Genomic DNA, 24,449 nt, shown 5'->3' with positions numbered 1-24,449 from the left:
CGTGAACTTACACCACTTATTAACCGAAACTCCCGTTTCTGAGCCAAAAATATCCTTTTAGAATGGAAAGAGTTACCCAAAATATAATACCATACGACATAAACGAATGAAAATAAGCAAAGTAGACTAATTTTCGTGTCGATCGATCACTCACTTCAGATACCGTACGAACAGTAAAAATGGCAGCATTAAGTCTTTGAACAAGATCCTGAACGTGGACTTTCCACTACAGTTTACTATCTATCTGAACACCTAGAAATTTCAACTGTTCAGTTTCACTAATCGTACGCCCATTCTGTGACATTAAAACGTCAGGTTTTGCTGAGTTATGTGTTAGAAACTACAAAAACTGAGTCTTAGTGTGATTGAGCGGTAGATTATCTTCTACGAGCCATGAACATATCTCATGAACTGCACTATTTGAAACCGAGCCAGATTCGATGTGGGGTCGGCGCGCCTACCCGAGTCCAAGCAGCAGTACTTTAGCGCTCTCAGCTATTCTAGCAGGTCAGTAGAGAGTATGTCATTTACACGAATAAGGAGCGGGCCCAACACTGGTCCTTGTGGCACCTACCCCCCCACTTGACTGTACCCCACACAGCCCCACATCATAGCCATTCTTAGCGCTGCGAACAACGACCTTACGCTGTCTGTTGCTAAAGAAAGAGTGAACCAATTGTGAGCTCCTCCTCACATTCTGTAATGGTCCAACTTCTGGAGCAATATTTTGTGATCAATACAATAAAACGCCTTAGTTAAATCAAAAAATCTTCCTAGCGCTCCAAACCTTTTGTTTAACCCATCCAGTACCTCACAGAGAAAAGAGAATATAGCACTTTCAGTTGTTAAACGACTTCTAAAGCCGAATTGTACATTTGATAGCGAGTCGTGTGATCTAAAATGTTCAGTTATCCCTACATATACAGCCTCTTCAGTAACTTTGGCAAACACTGATGGCATAGAAATAGGTCTAAAATTGTCTACATTATCCCTTTATATAAAGAGGCTATACTACTGAGTACTTTATTCGATCAGGAAACTGACCATTCCCAGTGGAAAAGTTACAAATATGGCTAAATACAGGGCTAACATGTGCAGCACAGTACTTCAATATTCTGCTAGGCACTCCATCATATCCATGAGAGTCCTTAGACTTCCGTGATCTAATTATTGACTCAATCATCCCATTGTCTGTATCACAGAGGAATATTTCAGAAATCAGTCTCGGAAAGGCATTTGCCAAGAGAATTATGTGATTCCCTGCAGAAACTAAATTTTTATTTAATTCACCAGCAATACTCAGAAAATGATTGTTAAATGCTGTACATATATCTGATTTATCAGTAACAGAAATATTTTTATTACGAACTGACTCTATGTCGTCGACCTTGTGCTGCTGACCCGACACTTCCTTCACAACGGAGCATATGGTTTTAATTATATCCTGTGAATTAGGTATTCTATTTGCATACCACATGCCCTTTGCCTTTCTAATAACATTTTAAGCACCTTACAGTACTGTTTGTAGCGGGCTACTGTAGTTTGATTGTGACTACTTCTAAGAGTTTGATATAATTCCAGCTTTGTTCTACATGATATCCTTATCCCACTAGTCAGCCGCCCAGGCGATAACGACGTTGACCTTGAATCAGTGGGCCGACATGGTTCAAATACTAATAATTTCTGCGGAACACGGTAATCTACATGTCCTGTGAATATGAAATTTGTATCTGCAGTCATTCAAGGTGTTCTGCTTTTTTTTCTGCGCTCGAGTGTATTCTTACTCAAAAAATCTGAGTTCGTATTTTTGTTGCCCTTAATTTGAATATCCCGAGAGGAAAAGTGGAAGATTTGTAAGGAATTAAAAGTCATTCAACAATGCCTGCAGCAGCTGGAAATGTTAATCCCAAACAGCAATTCGGATTGCTCCATGAAGCAACACACAGTGAAAATGGTGAATTTAAATTCAAGGCAACTTCAAATAGTGAAGGACAAACATTTCCGAAAAGTACTGGATTTTCCATACCGGTGAAAAACATTCCGCCCGTCGGATGTAGTGTCCCAACCGTACAGCAAAATAAACTGGAAATCCCGCAATATGCACCACAGCAACCACATTTTTGCTTTCATGAGCTGGAACTTTCTTTTGCTACGTGCTGTTTTTCGAGTCGTAAAAAGCAATTTATGATAATAATTAACGCAGTAGTCTCTCATGTATTGGTTTTGCTGTCAGACATTATCACAAACAAGCCAGTCCAAAACATAGTGCAGAAGTTCAAAACTACTTTATTAAAAAGTGCCTGCATATCACGTAGGGGGCGCCAATTTGTGATAATGAAACGCAATAAATAATACAAACCGAGAAGTGCTGTGTAAGAAGACAATGTACTTACAGTTTGCCTCTGCTCAAGACAGATGAAAGCCATCGGAGTTCAGCTTTATATTTTATAAGGGGTAGTGAAACGAAAAGGAGACAGACGGAAAAAAGAGTAAGTAAACTGTTTATTATTTCAAAAGTAATCGCTATAAGTGTTAATACATTCAACCCACCATGTTAAAAGGTGATCAAAGCCTTCATGAATAAATGGTTCCAGTTGCCTACGGAACATTGATTGTATCCAGCAATGACCCTCTTCGTCCAAAGCAAATAGACAACCACGAATTTCTTTCACCACTGAACAAAATAGCACGGGGAGATATCGGGACTGTATGGGAGACTTGTAAAGGTTTCCCAGTGAAACTTTCACAGTGTACTCGAAACAGTGTAACACGCCCGGGAGTACCGATGGGGGTCGGGGACCCTTTTTAAACTGGTTGTCGTTTCGTGACCGTGCGCCCTATCCACACCACGTACCTTATAATCCCGCGGCGGTCTGATTGTCCTGCTCCAGACTGCTGTTGGCTTGCCTGAAATTATCTATCGAAATATGCAGGCGGTTTTAGGGGAGCCACTCAACGTTAAAACACAACACTATCCTATGTCTGGTATGAACATCTATATTCTGAGACGATATAGAAACCACAGGTTGCACTGTTTACACTCTAGATCGCAAGTGTTTATGGTTCAAATGGCTCTGAGCACTATGGGACTTTACTTCTAAGGTCATCAGTCCCCTAGAACTTAGAACTACTTAAACCTAACTAACCTAAGGACATCACACACATCCATGCCCGAGGCAGGATTCGAACCTGCGACCGTAGCGATCGCGCGGTTCCAGACTGTAGCGCCTAGAACCGCTCGCCCACCCCGGCCGACGTAAGTGTTTAACCCAATTAACAATCTTGATGATTAACAGTCCAAAAATATTATTCGGACGAGCGTACGCGTAACCGACACGACGCGGGTGATTGTTGATGATGCGAAAGCCGAATGATCGAACGAAAGTTCTTACGCTCGTCACACATACAGATATCTGGTAATAGTCCTCCTTGTCACTAGTAATGATATAACACTGTTCGTAAAGTTGATTTTTCAGTTCTTAGTTCTCACTTGTACGAGCGTGCGCGTAACCGTCGCGGCGCGGCTGATTGTTGATAATGCGGAAACGCAATGATCGAACGCACGTTCTCATGCTCGCTACAAGACACTGGCACTTGACTCCACTCTTTTATGGTAACTAATTTCTACTGACTCACATCAGTTCATTCTGGGAGACCGAACACGGCGCGGATGATTGATACTGTGCGACACGCAACAAGATGATAAACAAATACGTTATCGGCGGCACTGCTCATTTTTAATTACATCTTGATGCACTTTCCTCTGAATTACTACCATATTTAATCACTTTACTGTGATAGATAGCATTTGTAGCAAAACTTCAACCTGAATACTACAATGCTTCTTACATGCAGAGCTACACACTACACAACATAACAGTTTCGTGCCCCGTGCTCGACTCTCTAGACACGGCTGCCCGCAAAGATACTCCACAACTAAACCAGCGATATGACAGTACACTACATTCCCGCACGAAAAAGTTTTCGAATTGTCGAAGAGAATACGGAAATATAGATAATTCCCTACTGCAGGGGATTTTAAGTGTTTGGAGCCCACAAGAAAGACATTCACGACGCGGATTTGGCTCAGGCGAAGACATACACACTTGGGTACAGTTACGGTACCGTAGGAAACCAGAAACATTCTTCCATGTCTGCTTTCATCGTTGAACATCCCGGTGCGCCAATCCATCTTCCATGTAATCCTCTGACCACACCAGTGGAGCAATGCATTTCGATGTTGTGGCGTGAGTGGAAGACAGGCTAGAGGGTGTCCACTTCCACTTCTAACAACTGGTCCGCAGCAGTTCGTCTTATCACGTTTGTGCTCACAAATGCTCTCATCTGTGCCGTGGCACCTGTACGATCTGCTACTGCTGTCCTTACAGTACAACGACCCTGGCGGGCGTCTGTGCCGTGTGGATGTCTAGCCGCGTCTGCGGTTGTGAGGATGTGCAATTGACAAATGATACCAGCATCGTTGCACAACTGGCGCTGCAGTCAAACTAGTGTGGCAATTCTCCGAAAGAACCATCCTGCCACTCGGCCACAATCTGATCCTTTTCAGATTCGCTCATTTGGCTGTAGGAAGCACTAGTGCGTGTCTGTGGCACTTGCTTCACACCTTTGCACCACACTGAACCTTCTGGCTGTGAGCGTTCGTCATCAAAGGGTAGACATAGAAGTCGCTCTGGTAGCTATGCTACGACGTTACTATCTGTTTGCGGACGACGTTGACAGCATTACCAGCATATGTACTATCCAGTACGTTGCATATGCCGTCATTGGACCAAAATGGACGTCATCTTTCTAGGTGTGCTAGTTTTTTTCTCCGGCAGTGTATGTGCTGTCTGCAAGCGCATATTTTCCTAGAAATGGAGGAAAGAAACGTTTTCGACTGTCACTGATTTACTCATAAGGTAAGAGCTGTTCAACGAAAGCGCCGCTGGTGTAGCGACCAACCGGTAGCTGAGCGTGTTCGGTCAGAGGGTTTGCTGGCCTCTGTAATAAAAGAACTGAGTTAATCGATCAACAACGAACTTAAACAGATGTCTTACGACGTCTGCCCCTAGCAGATGCAACGAACGAAAGCGAACAAAATGAGACTATTAAAAGAAAAAGACGTTTGGCTGCAGAGCGAAGTACCTGTGTTGGATTCCCATTTGCATTCTGCAGCTTGTTTACTTGTATTTTTTATACCGTTTCCAAACTGGTAGACGTAGGAGGGTTAATAAGGTAAGTGGATCAATAGGTTAATAGCAAGGTAGTGAAATAAATTTCTGGAACGACTTGGCTTAGTAAAGAATTAAAATTTTACCCTTCGTTGTATGAAACAATTCCGAGTAATACTGCTGAGAATCCGCGCATTCGACGCACGTTATCGCTTAAGGAGCAAGATCTAATCCTTGTCCAAGTTAGCAGTGCACGAAAACATGTGATTTTGTTGATGGTGCAGTATTCCATCACAGCGTCTGGAAAACTGTTGCCTAAGCTTCTTCCGTGCTTATAAAAAACTAATGGTTAGATTGATCCTCGGGATATAGAACACATCAATAGTTCAATCCTCTCACAAAAAATGTTTATTTCACTCGCACTCGATCCGGTGAATAAAATAATTCAATTTACAAAAGATTTCTTGGGAACATTTTATAGCCACACTTTGCTGATAACAAGTTTTGTCTGGTATTGGATTCCTGGGGTGGACATGCTAACTCCGTCATGATTGATAGCAACGACGGTGAGCCAACTTGTGCGGTGAAAGTAATATTGCCAGACTGCATGTCTGTGTGCTAGCCAAGTGACTTTCATTTTTGTGGCCAAGTTGAAAACTTTATTTCGATACTTTAAAGTTACAGTGTTTTTCTGGAAAACCAATTATTAATGCAGTAATGATTCACAGCATAGTTCATGATCTACTTTCAGCACCGATATTTCTGACAATGTTATCGTACTCGTGGAATTAATCAAAATTGATTCGGAAGGAACGATGCACTTGCGCGAAGACTCCATTCACTAAATCTTCTTGGTACAGCGAGTGTATTTACGTCGGATGTTTATATGACAAGTGCCATGCAGCCAGCTGTTCGAAGTAAATTGAGGACATGTAACTGAGTGAGTGAAAGAGTCGTTGCAAAGCGACTCTTTACTGATGCAAATCATTTGACAAATTTATTTGGTTACCTTTTTATTATTCCCTATTGATTGAGTTACCTTATTAACGCTCCTACGCCTACCAGTTTCGAAACAGAGAATAATACAAATAAATAAAAACGGCAGAATGCAATTGGGAATCGAAAACAGGTTCTCCGCACCGCACGACTGGTGTATGCAACTGCGGACCTTATCGCAGAAGTTCAACTTTACCCATGGGGCGGTGTAGTATACCGTTCATGACGCGTTGAAATTTCGTAAAATTAGTGCTCGCTGCGTATCTAAGTGCCTGACAGACAACCACAAGGGCCAGCGAATGACGTCAAGCTTGGACGGCTAAGTTACGTCGTGCCCTTCTCGACAAACGCTCCAACGTTGATGCTGACGGCGTCAAACCTCATTTTGACAATGCCCGCCCCCATGTTGCTGCGCCTGTTCGTGGAAAAATTGTCAAATTTGGGTGAGAGGTGCTCCAAGATTCCCATACTGACCGGACCATGCATCGCGAACCTTTCATCTGTTTTGTCCGGTGATGAAATTCCTGGCCGGCCAGGAAGTGAAGTCATCGGTCCGCAGATGGCTCTACTCCAAGCGAACATACGTATATTGAAACCGGTACCACGACGGGAGGAATGTGTTGAGAACATTGTTGACTATGCAGAAAAGTAAATAAAAATGTAAGTTCGTTTGTGATTTTTGTGTTTTGTTACTTATTAAACTTTTTGGTAATAAAATTATTTTACGTTAATTTTCCATCTTCCCTCGTATTACTACTATCACTGGTAGTGGCACCAGTACAAGTAATATCAGTGTTCAGTTTACTAGTTCATAGTCAGCATAGTCAGTACAATTTACTCCCATTGCCTCTTCTGATACACACATCATTTTAATACAATTTTTCTTATTAACATTGTTAGGTAACTATGATTTACACACGTACACACACACACACACACACACACACACACACACACACACACACACACACACACACACACACACACGTACGTGTGTGTGTGTGTGTGTGTGTGTGTGTGAGTGTGTGTGTGTGTGTGTGTGTGTGTGTGTGTGTGTGTGTGTGTGTGTGTGTGCTGGGTGGTGTGTGTGTGTGTGTGTGTGTGTGTGTGTGTGTGTGTGTGTGCTACCTATTGAAGGGGTGGGGGTGCGGGTGAAAATTAGTGTAGCTCACGACGAACGAATTCGCCTACTTTATTCATGCAGTATTTGAGAATGAGAAGACTTAGTGGCGTGCAGGAGACTTTACGCATAATTTCAAGCATTTACAAAACTTTTCCTTGGTGACAATCTCCATAAAGTGGTAAAAGGAGAAAGATTTTTCACTTGATACAATCTCGCTGTTAATGTAATAAAAGTGCCACATCAAGCAAGACGTTTTAATATATTACTTCTTTAATACTAAATGTATTCATGATACATTTTGCGGGTAGTATTCATACAAACTGCTGAATGTAGCTGCAAAATTATATCACTGTACGAGTTCAGGAGATATGACGTTAGAAACACTGAGATGGACGAAAATATACCGCATGGTGTTGATATTTCAATTTATTACTTCGTTGCTACTCACTCTATTCCCAACAATATCCACAGGCAATATAAAGATATACTACCGTATGTACCTTCAGCATTATATCATTGTACAATATATTCTTCAGGAGATACGACATCATAGATATTGAGGTGGGTGAAATAAAAACGGAGATCACTACAGTTATCAGTGAAACAAGTCAGCAAAAATGTGTGAAATATGTGAGATACGTGTGATATGTGCATACCACAGTAAAGCCGCGCCTAAATAGTACTACTTAAACCTCTGGATCGATTTCTACCAAAAATGTTACACATATTAATACACGGAAAGAAATACGTTGGAGGCAAGAACCAGCAGCCACCTATTGAGATTAAGGTGATAATTGGAGAGATGAGGTGGGAGGAAGAGGTTAAAAGAAATAAAGGGGGAAGGAGAACATGGACTCAGATATAAGGGTGGACGAGAAGATGGTCACAGTGAGGAGAGGGGGAAATGGACAGAGAAAGGGAGGAGTAGGAGGTTGACAGAGAGAGAGTGGGAGTAGTAGGTGGATAGAGGAAGGAAAGAGGAGGAGCTTGAGGTGCAGATGGACAGAGGAAGAAAAGTGGAGGAGGTAGACAGAGAGAGTGGGAGGAGCAGATGGATAGAGGAAGGAAAGCGGAGGAGGTAAACAGAAAGAGTTGGAGGAGCAGATGGATAAAGACAGGAAAGAGGAAGAAGTAGACAGAGACAGTGGGAGGAGTAGATGGACAGAGAGAGGAAATAGGAGGAGGTAGATAGAGATAGTCGGAGGAGCAGATGGACAGAGGAAGGAAAAAGCAGTAGGCAGACGGAGAGAAGGGTCAGAGGAGATGAAATGAGAGAGGGTGGAGGAGGAGATGGGCAGAGAGATGGGAAGGAGTAAGTAAACAAAGAAAGGGGAGAGGAGATGGGCAGAGTGAGGGAGGAGTTGGAGAGAGAGAGGATTCAAATGATTCAAATGGCTCTGAGCACAATGAGACTTAACATCTGAAGTCATCACTCCCCTAGAACTTGCCACTACTTAAACCTAACCAACCTAAGGACATCACACACATCCATGCCCGAGGCAGGATTCGAACCTGCGACTGTAGCAGTTGCGCGGTTCTGGCCTGAAGCGCCTAGAACCGCTCGGCCACCGCGGCAGGCGAGAGAGAGGGGAAAGGGGGAGACAGACAGGGACAGGGGAAGGAAAGATGAGTAGCTATAGGTGGCAGGAGGAGGTAAGGGAGTGAGGAGTAAATGGAGAGGCATAAGGAGATCGACTCTGAGGGGGGATGGAGGATATGGCATGAGGGGCAGGAGCAAGTGGACAGAGGGGGCAGGGGCAGATGGACAAGACGAGGGGACGGGAAGAGTCGGGATAATGGTACTGGAATAAATAGATACCGTGGCAACGCCGGGTACTCAGCTAGTAAATAAATAAATAATAACCAGATGCTCAATGGCCTTGGGTAGGAAACGCTGAAAGAAAAGTGACGTTGTTTTAATGACTTTTGTTCAGTAAATGTAGGTAGCCGGTTTTCGTGGCAGACTGCAATAACTCTGCTGCCTCTGTCGTACAAAGCACGTCTACGTTAAAGACATTTGAACCAGAATTAGCATAATCGTGTTAAAACACTATTCAGCTATGGTAAACGTAAACTAGTGAGCAATTAACGTGATATCGTCGACCCCACGTATTTCAGCAAATCTGACTTACACCCCTAGCTGCTCTTATGCAGCCGACAACCCGAATACGACGGGGAAGTTGCGCGCGCGCACGCACGCACGCACACACACACACACACACACACACACACACACACGCACAGGCACGCGCACACGCGTTCAACCAAAGCCCACACGACATTCTACATTGAATGGAAAATTTTTTCATCAAACTGGCCTCTTTGGTGAGTATCTTGGTATGTTACAGGAGGAGGACGCTGCACCTGGCATATTAAGACATCGTCGTTGCGCTCAACGATGGTAACCCACCCACTGCTCACTGTTAACATATGCCCGTAGCCACGCATGACTATCGCTGCTCGCAGCACAAATCCGCCGGGGTCCCACTACCAGTTCCAGCTGTCGCAGAGATCTCTTTCCCATGACGCAAGCGGTGGCAATTTTTATACCTCTGCCCTAGAACCGCTTTCTGTCTACTACCTGATAAACAGGACTGCATCGGTGATTGTACACGTCAAGAAGTAGGGACAACGCCACAGCCCCGACGTCCTTTGAACCCCGATAGAAAAGTAATCCTTTTGCAGAGGTGACTGTAACGCTTTTCGTAGTGCTCACTGCGCAAGAGCCGGTAAGGATGGTATCCATTTAGTTTTTTATTCGTTTGTTTGTTTGTTTGCATAATCTGGTATACAGTCATTCAACTTCGCTTCGCAAGCGAATGATGTAGCGCAGGAAGTAGTCTCCGCCAAGCGCCCAACAATGGACAGCGGAGTATATCCGCAGTTCTAGACGTAACGAGTTTACGGTGCGTAGCAGGTCTGTCACGCGCAGTTATTCCCGGGCCGGCCGGAGTGGCCGTGCGGTTCTAGGCGCTACAGTATGGAACCGCTTGACCGCTACGATCGCAGGTTCGAATCCTGCCTCGGGTATGGATGTGTGTGATGTCATTGGGTTAGTTAGGTTTACGCAGTTCTAAGTTCTACGGGACTGATGACCACAGCAGTTAAGTCCTATAGTGCTCAGAGCCATTTGAACCATTTGAACCAGTTATTCCTGGACGGAATAACAGAAAACCTTACACGTACCTGGCTAACATAAGTGCCCATGAAGTAACACACAGAGAACCACAGACAAAGCGTGGATGAGGAGGAAATTTGCAATATGAGCAAACCGTTTTTACCGTTAACTTAGTGAATATGCGACGAACGACGTGAACAACGTGGTGACTATGACGTCATAATATTTGCAATATTTTGAAACGTAAATACCAACGATTTTGTTTATGAGAATTTATAACATCGGGGAAAAATAGTTCGAATTAGGCTTGCGACTGTTACAATCGGTGACATATACATAAGGGAAAGATATCTTGGAAATAAAACTAATTAAGTATTGTAAAAACAAATTCACAGGTGTTTTTGGGGTTTACAACATAAGGGTCCGAACTAAGAAGAAAATATTTATCGTAAATAAATGGATAATATCGGAAAATACGGGTTTCGCTACATAGCTCTTGTGGAGTCCGCGATACTCAGGTTCGAACGTTTGTACTTTTCAGTAGTAAGTGGTTTGACAGGAAGAACTTTAAATATGTCTTGGAAGGTCACTAAATCCAATAACAAAAAAACAGCTCTACAGCTGCAGTGCAGCACACGATGCACTAGGAAAAAAAATTGTGAATAAACCTAGATTAATATCGGAAAACACTTTAGTTTTATAGCTAAAGTGGAGACTACGATACGCAATAGTGAGTATACGCACTTGCAGGTGGTAAATCCGAACGGTATCGAAGTTGAACTTTAACTATTGATCGGGAAGCAGAATACGAATCGCATAGCGTAAAAAGTAGTGTGGCCACGATAAACAGTGACAAGAAAAAAAAGTCCTTTGGAAAAAAGTGACAACTCGACTAAATATTATATTCTCGTCCGAGAGAGAAGTGACGGTACTACGTTTCTCACATACATCAGAGATTAAGAATATGATTTCTCTGGAAACCAAAGAAAATTTGACCTCAAATATTGCTATAAAGATAAGCAATTAAAAAAAGAAAACAGCAACAGCAGCCACTGTTATTACGTCATCTCTCAAAGCCGACTGTTACTATCGCAATTTCCTCTTGACCTAATCAGAAGGTCTCTCACACACAGTTATTCCCAAGCACAGTAATATAAAATCTTAGACATACCTGGCTAACATTGCACCAGTGCAGATAAATAACACACGGAGAACCTGAGACAAATCTCATCTTTCAGTGATGAGGACTGCCGCCTCTGATGCCTCACACAACTGTCCGTTGCTGCGTAACGGACGTCTGCTGCGTTTCGGATACTCTCATTGTTAAGTTCCACATTATATCTGTACTACGCATATCATCTTACGGTTTGTGGCGGGAGGGGAGGGGGAGAGGAAGAGGGTGTACGACATCCGGTGTCGCTTTCACTATCTAACATTCCACTTCCACTCTTCCCGAAGAGCGAGTGGGAAGGCTGAGTGTCGCCAGCGTCCTAAAGAGCTCCCGATCCCCAATTTTTCCATTATAAACCGTACGCAAAATTTATGAAAGAGCAAGTAATACACACATAAAAAAAGTTCCATCACCCCAGTTCCCAGAACTCCTGAAGATAGATGTTGACTGTGGATATTGTATCACCGACTCCGTCCCTTTGACTATTCAGAGATGTCACTAAAAACGCCCAAAGTTGTAAACAACCATGCATGAGCAGCGCCTATTAGACGGAGAGGGTCCGACAGCCGATCAGTTCCAGTCATTCAACCAGGAAGTAGGTACACGGCTCGTGTTTTGTGTAGTTCAACAATGCCCAAGGGCTACTACTGTATTGGAGGACCGCTACCTGCGGATTATGGCTTGGAGGAACCCAGAGGTGATGCAAAACGTCTTTGATGTTTGTATGATCGGCTCATTCATCTTGAAGTGCACGTTTTAGAAATTTTAACAGTAAACCTCTCCACCAAACAGCTTACCATAACGTTAATGGTGTTGCTACTTACGTTAGAACAAACTTTGATCATGAACACCTAATCTCAGCAAATAAAGGTGAAGAAATTCATAATCTTTCGATAACGCTTGAATACCATATTCTCAATCCACCTAATGTAGAGTGGGCGTAAAATATTTTACTAATTACCGTCCATCCATCAACATCCACCATGAGCAGTGAAAGTATGCACGGAAAAAGCTACTGTGGTTATGCACGTGTTGATTGGACTGACTCAGTCCGGAACCGCGCGACTGCTACGGCCGCAGGTTAGAATCCTGCTTCGGGCATGGATGTGTGTGATGTCCTTAGGTTAGTTAGGTTTAAGTAGTTCTAAGTTCTAGGGGACTGATGACCACAGATGTTAAGTCCCATAGTGCTCAGAGCCATTTGAACCATTTGATTGGACTGAAAATAATAACCTTTACCTAGCTTTTGACGCGAGGGGTTTGGTGATATTTAGATCAGCTGCACGGCAGAGAGGATATTACCCACACCTCTGTTTCGCCTGCCATGTTCATAAAGACCTACCAATTCTTATGTCAAGAAATGGCTTGTTTAAGAGACTCCTGACGTAATAACTGCTTCATTGGTTCACGGGTGTTGCGTCGGATAATATTGTGGAAGAGGAGAGTAAGCGACTGAAGGTGACGAGCAGCTGCCTCGTTGAAATACTTTGCAACTTCTACATTATCCGACACGGTGCCCGAGGACCAATGTAGCAAGAAAAATATTGTCAGACTTCCCACACAGCCAGCACAGACCTGTTATTCTCAATACACGACCTAGATAGTATTTTAGGAAGGGAAACAGGTAGGGTTTCTGGGATCACCCGGCAAAACATTCTCGTTTCATTCTACCAGAAACCTAGAGCTACAGCCAATTCATTGGAGGTGTTCTTCCATCTGCTAAGAAACATATTCCTCGTCGACATAGGAGTGATATATCCTAGGATAAGATGGGAGAATTGAACACCTTGAACAATTTAACAGAAGTGGAGAGAGTCACAATGCACAGAAACTTCTTCATAGTCTTGGCAATATATGGAAAGTGCTCTGGTCTGAGACCGCAAAAAAGTTCAATTGCAAACATTCACATAGGAAGGCTTGATCCTTGCTCCGTAAATTCGGGGGCTCTTTTAATAAACATAATCGGAAGCCTCGTGCTTCTGCCAGTCATACTGCTAAACATATGGTAAAAACGTTCAGATCGTCTAGCGATAAACAGCTTACCTCCAGGAGCTAACAAATCTGAAAATTGAGTCTCCAAGCGATTCAAAATTCTCTGTCTCATTCACCATGGAGGAAATAGACGTAATTTAGCTAAGGTTATAAGTGGTAAGGCTCCGATGTCTGATAATATACATCTGGAATTTTTATCCAAATTTGGGGAAAATATCAAACACGGAGTGACTCGCTTCTTCTGCGTTATGATGAAGACAGGTACACTTCCCAAGGCACTGACAAATACAGAGCTTTTGGCAACCTTAAAACCTAATAAATCACCCGTCTTCCCTCGGAAATTGTGACCAGTTTCCCTGCTTGGCACGTATAAGCTCTTGGATATTCTTATTTACAATAGAATTAGTTTGTGTATTTTATAACACACTTCAATAGAACAAGGAGGATTTACGCCTCCCTGAAGCTGTAATGACCATGTATCAGCTCTGACAACTTTACAGACGTTGGTTTCCAAGAGAAACTAAAAACATCTGTGGTCATTACTGACCCTACACTAGCATATGACACCGTCTGGAGGGAAGGCATATTTTAAAAATTACTGAAAATAATGACATTCCAAACAACAGTAGCTCTTATTAATTACGAGGTAAGAAGTCGATATTTTCAGGTTTGTTTGGGTGGAAATAGAAGCGCAATAAGGAAATTACATAATGGCCTATCGTAAGGTTCAGTTCTAACACCTCTCCAGTTCAACCTTTATACAGGGTGTTACAAAAAGGTACGGCCAAACTTTCAAGAAACATTCCTCACACACAAATAAAGAAAAGATGTTATGTGGCCATGTGTCCGGAAACGCTTAATTTCCATGTTAGAGCTCATTTTAGTTTAGTCAATATGTTCTGTACGTCCTCGATTCACAGCCAGTTGGTCCAATTGAAGGAAGGTAATGTTGACTTCGGTGCTTGTGTTGACATGCGACTCATTGCTCTACAGTAGGCATTGTTGGTGATGCCTTGATTGGGCCCCATGTTCTTCCACCTACGCTCGATGGAGGACGTTATCATGATTTCATACGGGATACTCTACCTGTGCTGCTACAACATGTGCCTTTACAAGTACGACACAACATGTGGTTCATGCACGATCGAGCTCCTGCACACTTCAGTCGAAGTGTTCGTATGTTTCTCAACAACAGATTCGGTGACCGATGGATTGGTAGAGGCGGACCAATTCCATGGCCTCCACGCTCTCCTGACCTCAATCCTCTTCACTTTCATTTATGGGGGCATTTGAAAGCTCTTGTCTACGCAACCCTGGTACCAAATGTAGGACTCTTCGTGCTCGTATTGTGGACGGCTGTGATACAATACGCCATTCTCCAGGGCTGCATCAGCGCCTCAGGGATTCCCTGCGACGGAGGGTGGATGCATGTATCCTCGCTAACGGAGGACGTTTTGAACATTTCCTGTAACAACGTGCTTGAAGTCACGCTGGTACGTTCTGTTGTTGTGTGTTTCCATTCCAAGATTAATGTGATTTGAAGAGAAGTAATAAAATGAGCTCTAACATGGAAAGTAAGCGTTTCCGGACACATGTCCACATAACATATTTTCTTTTCTTTGTGTGTGAGGAATGTTTCCTGAAAGTTTGGCCGTACCTTTTTGTAACACCCTGTATTTCTGACCTTCAAAAAATATCTTCAAGGCAGTTCTGCTAAGAGGACGATATCGCCCTGACTTGCCGAACAAAAGATCTTGGTCTGTCTGAGAAAACACTAACAGAGGACTTGGCGACCGTAAATTCATATTTAAAAGAATTGAGACTGAAACCTAGTACCAGGAAGAGCGAGGTTTGTGCAATATGACGGCAATATTCTCCATCACAGCAAGTACTCCAAGTATTTTGGCATTACACTCGACCACGCACTACCTTATACAAAAACATCTGGAAAACACATCGGCCAATCTTGGGCGCTTCGATGGAGCCTGTGCGTACATCGGCTCTTGTACTGTCCTCTCTTTCTCTCTCTCTCTTTTTTGTGCTTCAGTGTGGTGTAATAGTTGTCACACCAGCCTCACCGGGGCACAACTCAACAACTCGATGCACATGATTACTGGTACAAGCAGGCCAACTCCTGTCTACTGGCTTCCTCTGCTAAGTGATATCTCCCCAACATAGATTCGCAAAACTGAGGCCCTGCTTAGAGATTACCACAATATACAAGAGAATAAGGAATTACCCCTCCATCACGACATACCTGTCTTACGAATAAATAGGCTTCGTTCGAGATACCTGTCACTACTGTACGCTGAGCAGCTAGCTTCAAGTAACACGAAAGTATGAGATCTCTGGAACAGAACTGCCAAGGCGTCGGAAATTACCAAGAACGGGATTCTTTCGGAAACTATAACTGTGACAGGAGGCTGTTTTATTTGCCGTAGCAATTTTCAGGTACTTCTGGCCATAAATGTGAATGAAAATGTGAATTCGATTAATGTACTTAACCTCCGTAGTATCGATGTGACCATATTCCTTATTAGTCTGTTCCTGAGACCACAGAAGTTGGTTAGGAGCCTTGCATCTTTTGTAGAGAGTAGCAGTCAGTGTGTGTTAGACAGTCTGGCGACATACCTGTTTTGATAAGGATGGAAGCTGACCTGCCGTGTAATGGAGGCAGCATTATTTAAAAAGGATTTTGTATTAATGTGGCAACGGCCGTGCCGCAGTGGATACACCGGTTCCCGTTAGATCACCGAAGTTAAGCGCTGTCGGGCGTGGTCGGCACTTGGATGGGTGACCATGCAGCCGACATGCGCTGTTGCCATTTTTCGGGGTGCACTCAGCCTCGTGATGCCAACTGAGGAGCTACTCGACCGAATAGTAGCGGCTCCGGTCAAAGAAAACCATCACAACGACCGGGAGAGCGGTGTGCTGACCACACGCCCCTCCTATCCGCATCCTCATCTGAGGATGATACGGCGGTCGGGTGGTCCCGGTGGGCCACTTGTGGCCTGAAGACGGAGTGCTTGTATTAATGTATTCTGAAGAAAAAAATTGTGCAACTGAGATGATATGAACAAAGAATGTCAGAAGGAAAGTTTTCTAAGGTAACCTATTTTATTTGCGTATATTCGTAATTCTGTAGTTTCTTATTGTTAGTACATCGTGTATGATTAAAGTTTACTGTAGAAATTTTATAGTGAAACACATGGATTTGTCTTATAATTGAAACAAGTGTCAAGGTAAGTAATTGTTCACAGGAAAATTATTATTATACAGTTTGCTAACTATGAAAGTATCATCAACGTATCTCCAAAAAACAGTTGGTTTACAAACCGCTGATTCAAGTGCTCTTTCCTCAAAATCCTCCATCCTCCATCGCTTGTATGTTGCATAGTGAGTGCAGACTCGTAAAGACGGTGAACCGGATCCTGATTGTCATTCTTACATTACATTCTAATAGCGAGTGAGAATACAAAGCTCAGTCCTTGACAAACAGCAATCACCAACGCAGCACTCCATTATCTTTCTTTATCACCACGTGTAAATTAATAGCATCCAAACAAATGTCGCTTATTATCAACACTTTGATGATAAATTTTATTGACCGATTTTCGATACACACTCAATGTGTTGAATTATAGGTGATAACACAGAAGTGGCGCCGAAGCAAGACGACACGATCAAATTACTGCATACAAAGAATGGTAAGGTTAGTGGTAAAAATAAAACAGAGAGAAGTATATTAACGAGGAACATATTATCACTGAATCCAAGATAATAACTATAGAGCCCACAGGGATATCCAAATTAATAATTGCAAAATTTAGGTTTTCAAGAAGAATGAACACACACTACTGGCCATTAAAATTGCTACACCGCGGAGATGACGTGCTACAGACGCGAAATTTAACCGACAGGAAGAAGATGCTGCGATAGGCAAATGATTAGCTATTCAGAGCATTCACTCAAGGTTGGCGCCGGTGGCGACACCTACAACGTGCTGACATGACGAAAGTTTCCAACCGATTTCTCACACACAAACAGCAGTTGACCAGCGTTGTCTGGTGAAACGTTGTTGTGATGCCTCGTGTAAGGAGGAGAAATGCGTACCATCACGTTTCCGACTTTGATAAAAGTCCAACGGCCTCGTACCCCTAGCAGTCGAGATGACAGGCATCTTATCCGCATGGCTGTAACGGATCGCCGGCCGTAGTGGCCGAGGAGTTCTAGGCGCTAGAGCCTGGAACCGCGCGACCGCTACGGTCGCAGGTTCGAATCCTGCCTCGGGCATGGATGTGTGTGATGTCCTTATGTTAGTTAGATTTCAGTAGTTCTAAGTTCTAGGGGCCTCATGACCTCACCAGTTAAGTGCCATAGTGCTCAGAGCCATTTGAACCATTTTTTGTAACGGATCGTGCAGCCACGTCTCGATCCCTGAGTCAACAGATAGGGACGTTTGCAAGACAACAACCATCTGCACGAACAGTTCGACGACGTTTGCAGCAGCATGGACTATCAGCTCGGAGACCATGGCTGCGGTTACCCTTGACGCTGCATCACAGACAGGAGCGCCTTCGATTGTGTACTCAACGGCGAACCTGGGTGCACGAATAGCAAAACGTCATTTTTTCGTATGAATCCAGGTTCTGTTTACAGCATCATGATGTTTGCATCCGTGTTTGGCGACATCGCGGTGTACGCACATTGAAAGCGTGCATTCGTCATCGCCTTACTGCCGTATCACCCGGCGTGATGGTATGGGGTGCCATTGGTTACACGTCTCGGTCACCTCTTGTTCGCATTGACGGCACTTTAAACAGTGGACGTTACATTTTAGATGTGTTACGACTCGTGGCTGTAGCCTTCATTCGATCCCTGCGAAATCCTACTTTTCAGCAGGATAATACAAGACCGCATGTTGCAGGTCCTGTACGGGTCTTTCTGGATACAGAAAATGTTCGACTGCTGCCCTGGCCAGCACATTCTCCAGATCTCTCACCAATTGAAAACGTCTGGTCAATGGTGGCCGAGCAACTGGCTCGTCACAATACGCCAGTCACTACTCTTGATGAACTGTGGTGTCGTGTTGAAGCTGCATGGGCAGCTGTACCTGTACAATCCATCCAAGCTCTGTTTGACTCAATGCCCAGGCGTATCAAGGCCGTTATTACGGCCAGAGGTGGTTTTTCTGGGTACTGATTTCTCAGGATCTATGCACCCAAATTGCGTGAAAATGTAATCACAAGTCAGTTCTAGTATAATATATTTGTCCAATGAATACTCGTTTATCATCTGCATTTCTTCTTGGTGTTGCTTCTCATCTATTACTTCTGACGGTTGCTTCGTTGGTTTATCATGAGATACCTCCTAATATCGTGACGGTCCTATTTTTGCACGCTGTAATGCGGCAGCTCGATGTGGAATGAACTCAAGAAGTCGTTCGAATTTCTCTGTAGAAGTATTGCGCCATGCTGACTCTGTAGCCATCTATAATTGCGGAACTGTTGCTGATGCTCGATTTTGTACCCCTACGGTCGCAGGTTTGAATCCTGCCTCGGGCGTGGATGTGTGTGATGTCCTTAGGTTAGTTAGGTTTAAGTAGTTCTAAGTTCTAGGAGGCTGATGACCTCAGCAGTTAAGTCCCATAGTGCTCAGAGCCATCTGAACCAATATTCTTCAAACCAATACCAACAATAGTGGCCCGGTGACACGGCGCATTGTCACCCATAAAAATTTCATCATTGTTTGTGTACATGAAGTCCATAAATGATTGTAAATGGTCTCCAGCTAGCCGAACATAAGCATTTCGAATTTATGATTGCTGTAATTGGCCCAGAGGACCCAGTCAGTTCCCTGTAAACACTGACCACACCGTTATGGAGCCACCACCAGATTGCAAAGTGCCTTGTTGACAACTTGGTTCCATGGTGTCGTAGGCTCTGCGTCCCACTCGAACCCTACCATCAGCTCTTACCAACTGGAATCGGGACTCATACGAATAGGCCATTATTTTTCTGTTGTCTAGGGTCCTACCGATATGGTCACGAGCCCAGGCGATGCCGTGCTGTTAGCAAAGGCACTCGCGTCACTCGTGTGCTGGCATGCCCCAATAACGCCAAATTTCGCAACACTGTCCTGAGGGTTACCTTTGTCGTACGTCTCACTCTGATATCTGAAAAAAATTTTCACGTATTGTTGGTTGTGCGTTTGCACTGACGACTGCACACGAACTCCGCTGCTCTCGGTAGTTACGCGAAAGCTGTCAGCCACTGCGTTGTCCATGATGGGAGGCAATGCCTGAAACCTGGTATTCTCGGCACACTGTTGACACTGTGGCTCTCGGAATACTGAATTCGCCAACGATTTGCGACATGGAATGTCCCATGCGTCTAGGCGCAACTATCATTTCGCGTTCAATGTTTGTTTATCCCCGTCCCGTGGCCGTAATCACGTCGGAAACAGTTTGACATGAACCAGTTGAGTACAACTGACAGCTCCACCAACGCACTGCCCTTATATACCATGTGCACGTGATACTACAGCCGTCTGTCTATGTAAATATCGCTGTCCCGTGACTTTTGTCAACTCGGCATAAACAGACACCCTTTTATTAACTAGTCGACTCACAGGGAATCAATCACAAGTCGTCCCTGTCCTTGAGAACAACACATTTTCGTCAGGGAAAAAGGATCAGGTATCTCTTACTGCAATCAGAGTGCTAGAAGCCACACACTTCGGTTGGTTCGCTCATGCAGCTTTAAATACAAAGCTCCCTCTTCACGTAGTCAACCCGACTGCACGTTGCAGTAGAACTATTAAAACGCTTGTCTTGCGAATTTGATATGACTGAATGCAACCATCAACTCTCAACACAATGGTGAAATCGCCGAGAGGATTCTGGTTGCATTCACATGAATGAAAACCGAGATAGTCTTGAGGTTAGATAAAATCGTGTCTCTTCCTCGATGCTTTTTGCATGAGGAATTGACGCATATAATGTTGCGACTTGGTTCTCGTTTTCAACTGCTTCCGAACCCGTGGTGATCGGCAACCGTCTAAAAGTTAACCATCTGCAAATTCAAGTTACTTACAAGCAGCTTGTTTCACTCGCAAGTATGTTTCTATACAGTTTGAAAATTTATTTTTATCTACGAGAGCGTGTACGAGTAGAAAAGTAACACTTTCAGTATTTAAAAAACAAATTTTGTTCCCAGTATCGGTTGAAGTATTACATTACTTATTGCCCGGTCCACTTTCCCACTTCACAGATGCAGGCTGAAACCCTCTGCCCCTAGAGAGCTCCGAATTGTAGACTTAAACGTGGCAGTATGTAACGAAACAACACTCTCCAGTCACATTCATGCGACCACCGCCCACGTTCTACGTCAACGTGCAATTACCACTCACAGACAGCAGGCGGCAGCACTAGCAGTGGAGCTTCTATAAAGCAAGCGTGTTGGGTGGGAGTGGATGGGGATGGGGGGGGGGGGGACGTGGAGAAGCAGTCCTGTCATTGTTGTATTCCGGATACATACTGTAGTTGTTTACCTGACGTCCAAAAAGGGCATGATTGTTGGTCCTCCGGCCAAGAGTGGAAGTGTTTCCGAAATGGTTACGTTCGTTAACTGTTCATCTGCCGCTGTGGTTAAAGTATACCACGCGTGGCAAAATGGCGCTATTCAAAACTGGCACCGAGGCATCTTCGGTGCGCCTTGGACCGTGGGTATGGAAATGAGCGCTTGGCGTCATTGGCCTGGAGGTTCCTTGCGGGGCAGGTCCGGCCGCCTTGGTGCAGGTCTTATTACATTTGACGCCACATTGGGCGACCAGAGCGCCGAATGGGGATGAAAAGACAACACAACACCCAGTCCCTGAGCGGAGAAAATCTCCGACAGCCGGGAATCGAACCCGGGCCCATAGGACGGCAATCCGTCACGCTGACCACTGAGCTATCGGGGCGGACATGACGGGGATGAACGAGTCTGCGAAGATGTATACGGTCGAATAGATGTGCCACTGTTGAACACGATCAACAGTCTCCGCTAGACGACCGTTCATCGAGCGAACCTGTGTATTCGCCTCCGCGGTAGGTGCCTGGTCCATCCACCCACGCTGACTGCTGTCCGTCGGCAACGAAGGCTGGAATCTGCACGCCAGTGCCACAGCTGAGTACCGACAGGCGGCTTTTTCAGATGAATCACATTTGATGCTTCATCAGACCGAAAGAAAGCAGCATGCACCAATTGTCGGAAGGTTCCTTGCCAGAGGAGACAGTGCTATGGTCTGGGGAATGTTTTCGTCGCATCCCCTGGGCGACCTCGTCACTCTGCAAGGCACATTGGATCAAGTATGTATCTATCCTTGCGGACCATGTCCACCACTATATGCAGTTTGTTTCTCTTCAGCACGATGGCACCTACCAGCAAGACAGTGCAATATGTCACAAAGCTCGCAGTGCACCGTGCTTGGTTCGAAGAGCACCAGGATGATTTTACCGTACTCCCCCGACCACTGAACTATCCAGACCAATACCCAATCGAGAATCTGTGGGACCACCACGATTGGGCTGTTCGCGCCATGTATCATAGACCGAGAAACCTATGGCAGCTGGCCACGGTACTCCAGTCTACATGGTTCGGTACCTTCCAGAACCTCACTGCCTCTCTTTCTGTATGTCTCGCAGCGGTCCGCGCTGCAAAAGGTGGTTATTGAGGCCTTTGACAGGTGATAACACTAACGTGACTGGGCAGTATATGCCGGTACGTGAGAGACCCGCAGCACGAATCCGAAGACCTCATCCCCACATGGAGCACCCTCTCCTCCAGCACGACAATGCCTGACGACGCACGAGCGCAGCGACATCTGAAACAATCCGACGCATTCGGTCCACTGTCATCGCCTATCTCCCATACAGTCCTGACTCAACCCCATCCGACTTTCATCTGTTACCAAAACTTACGTGAACGCCTTCGAGAGCTTCACTTTGATAGTAATAAAGCGGTGCAGGTGGAGGTGAGGTTCTGATTCCTTCAACAAAATCAATAATTCTACCGTGACGATATCAGCAAACTGATCTCTCATTGGGTGAAATGTGTTGTCCTCAGGGTGACTAGAGAAATAAATACGTAGACATGAAGAATAAAGATGTAGAAAGTTTAAAAAAGATCTGTGGTATTTAAAACTTTTAAGAGTTATAACACAAAAAATTCGGACCCATTTCTTGTTAGCATCCCCTCGTAATTTTCTGACAATGTGTTCAGAAGGGATGTGAAATATTCGGCCTCGACGTTTGTTCGCAGCCGTAATGGCTAACTTGTATACTACGTCTGTAAAATATGGAATGTCCGCAGCTCGTGGTTTTGCGGTAGCGTTCTCGCTTCCCGCGCACGGGGTCCTGGCTTAGATTCCCGGCGGGGTCAGGGATTTTTCCTGCTTCGAGATGACTGGGTGTTGTTGTGTCGTCATCATCATCATAAGCCATCCCCATTACGGTCGGAGGAACGCAATGGCAAACCACCTCCACTAGAACCTTGCCAAGTACGGCGGTGCGGGTCTTCCGCATCGTCCCTAACGCTCCTCGGAGTATGGGACCTCATCATCATTAAATGTTGATTTCCCGAATTCACTGTCTTACACATTTTATTGTTTATCAAATTGTACTACGTGTAAGTTGCCTCCATGTTTGAGAACATGACGTTTGTTTCTTGCAAAACGTGTTAAAACTTATTACACTGCATTTCCTCAGGGGTTACTCTGCGCACGCTTGAGTCCTTGTATTTATTCTCGGTAAGAAATTTTCAGCAATCCACGTAAGGTATTAGTAGCACACTTCTTCGAGTCACACAGAGACGGAAAGGATATCATCATAAATTATTGTTTTCATCTCACAAGCTCACTATTTTCGGGTTATTAACTAATTTTCGCAACAAACAAAAATCTTTTTCCTTACACGATTTTAACACAGTTTAGGCCGTATGATGCGAGGCTTGCAGCTCAGTACTCAAGTGGGCCACTTCCGAGTAATTTCCTTCCTGAACCCTCCACCTCCACGCCTTCACGCAACCCGTCCCTCGCCGCGCCAATTTGTGCCCCCCTGCGTGAGCTTTGCCATTTACGAACTCGATTTTCGAAGTCAGATATCGTTATCGACTGATCAAATTCAGTGGCTAGGAGCATACTTCGGGACATAAACTGGGTTCATAATTTTGTTTGAAGTCTTTGTTATAGCTACAAAAGCACTGGGAGACTTACAAGTAAACAGGTTTGCCACGCAACGAAAATTAAAAATAAATGCTTTGGACGGATCAAGTATGGCTCGTAGGAACTCAGTACACACGGCAGAGACTATATTCGCAAGTTTTCTAGCAGAATGGTCAGGCTGAGTGTATGCGTGCGAGAAGCTTAACTGAGTATTTAATGGCGCGTCAAGGTAATCTGACGACTTTAGCGAGCGCGGGTGAATTCGAAGCGCGCATCAAAAATACACGTAGTCTCTCCATTTTACTGTGTAATAATTTACATCTTTACTTAGTAGTTTCAAGGTTATATGTAGCCAATTAGTTGCGCCTACATGCCATATAAATCTTGTGAGCTCTTAAGAAATCCATGAAAGTAAGTAATGTTCATCAGCTAATTTAACTGTACTTGGCGCAGGTACGTCCGTTCGTTGATGAGCATTTTCGAAATTTATGGTGGGATATTTCTATAATGCTTTGGAACGACAATCTGATCATAACTTTTGGAGGTACGGAATATGGGCCTGTACCTTATATACAGTGTTGTTGTGGTCCTCAGTCCAGAGACCGGTTTGATGCAGCGCTCCCTCCTACCCTATCATGTGGAAGGCTGTTCATCTCCGAGTAAATACTGCAACCT

The 24,449-nt window shown here is 44.4% G+C and overlaps 1 pseudogene; it reads left to right on the top strand.

Annotated features, from left to right (window-relative positions):
• The first annotated feature begins 16,278 nt into the window (after positions 1-16,278).
• Positions 16,279-16,395, top strand: LOC126417427 (5S ribosomal RNA; annotated as a pseudogene).
• Positions 16,396-24,449: the final 8,054 nt, after the last annotated feature.

The sequence above is a fragment of the Schistocerca serialis genome, chromosome 8 (genome assembly GCF_023864345.2).
Source record: "Schistocerca serialis cubense isolate TAMUIC-IGC-003099 chromosome 8, iqSchSeri2.2, whole genome shotgun sequence".
Lineage (NCBI taxonomy): Eukaryota > Metazoa > Arthropoda > Insecta > Orthoptera > Acrididae > Schistocerca > Schistocerca serialis.
Note: the sequence above shows the minus strand (reverse complement) of the source record. Positions and strands in the feature narration are given on the sequence as shown.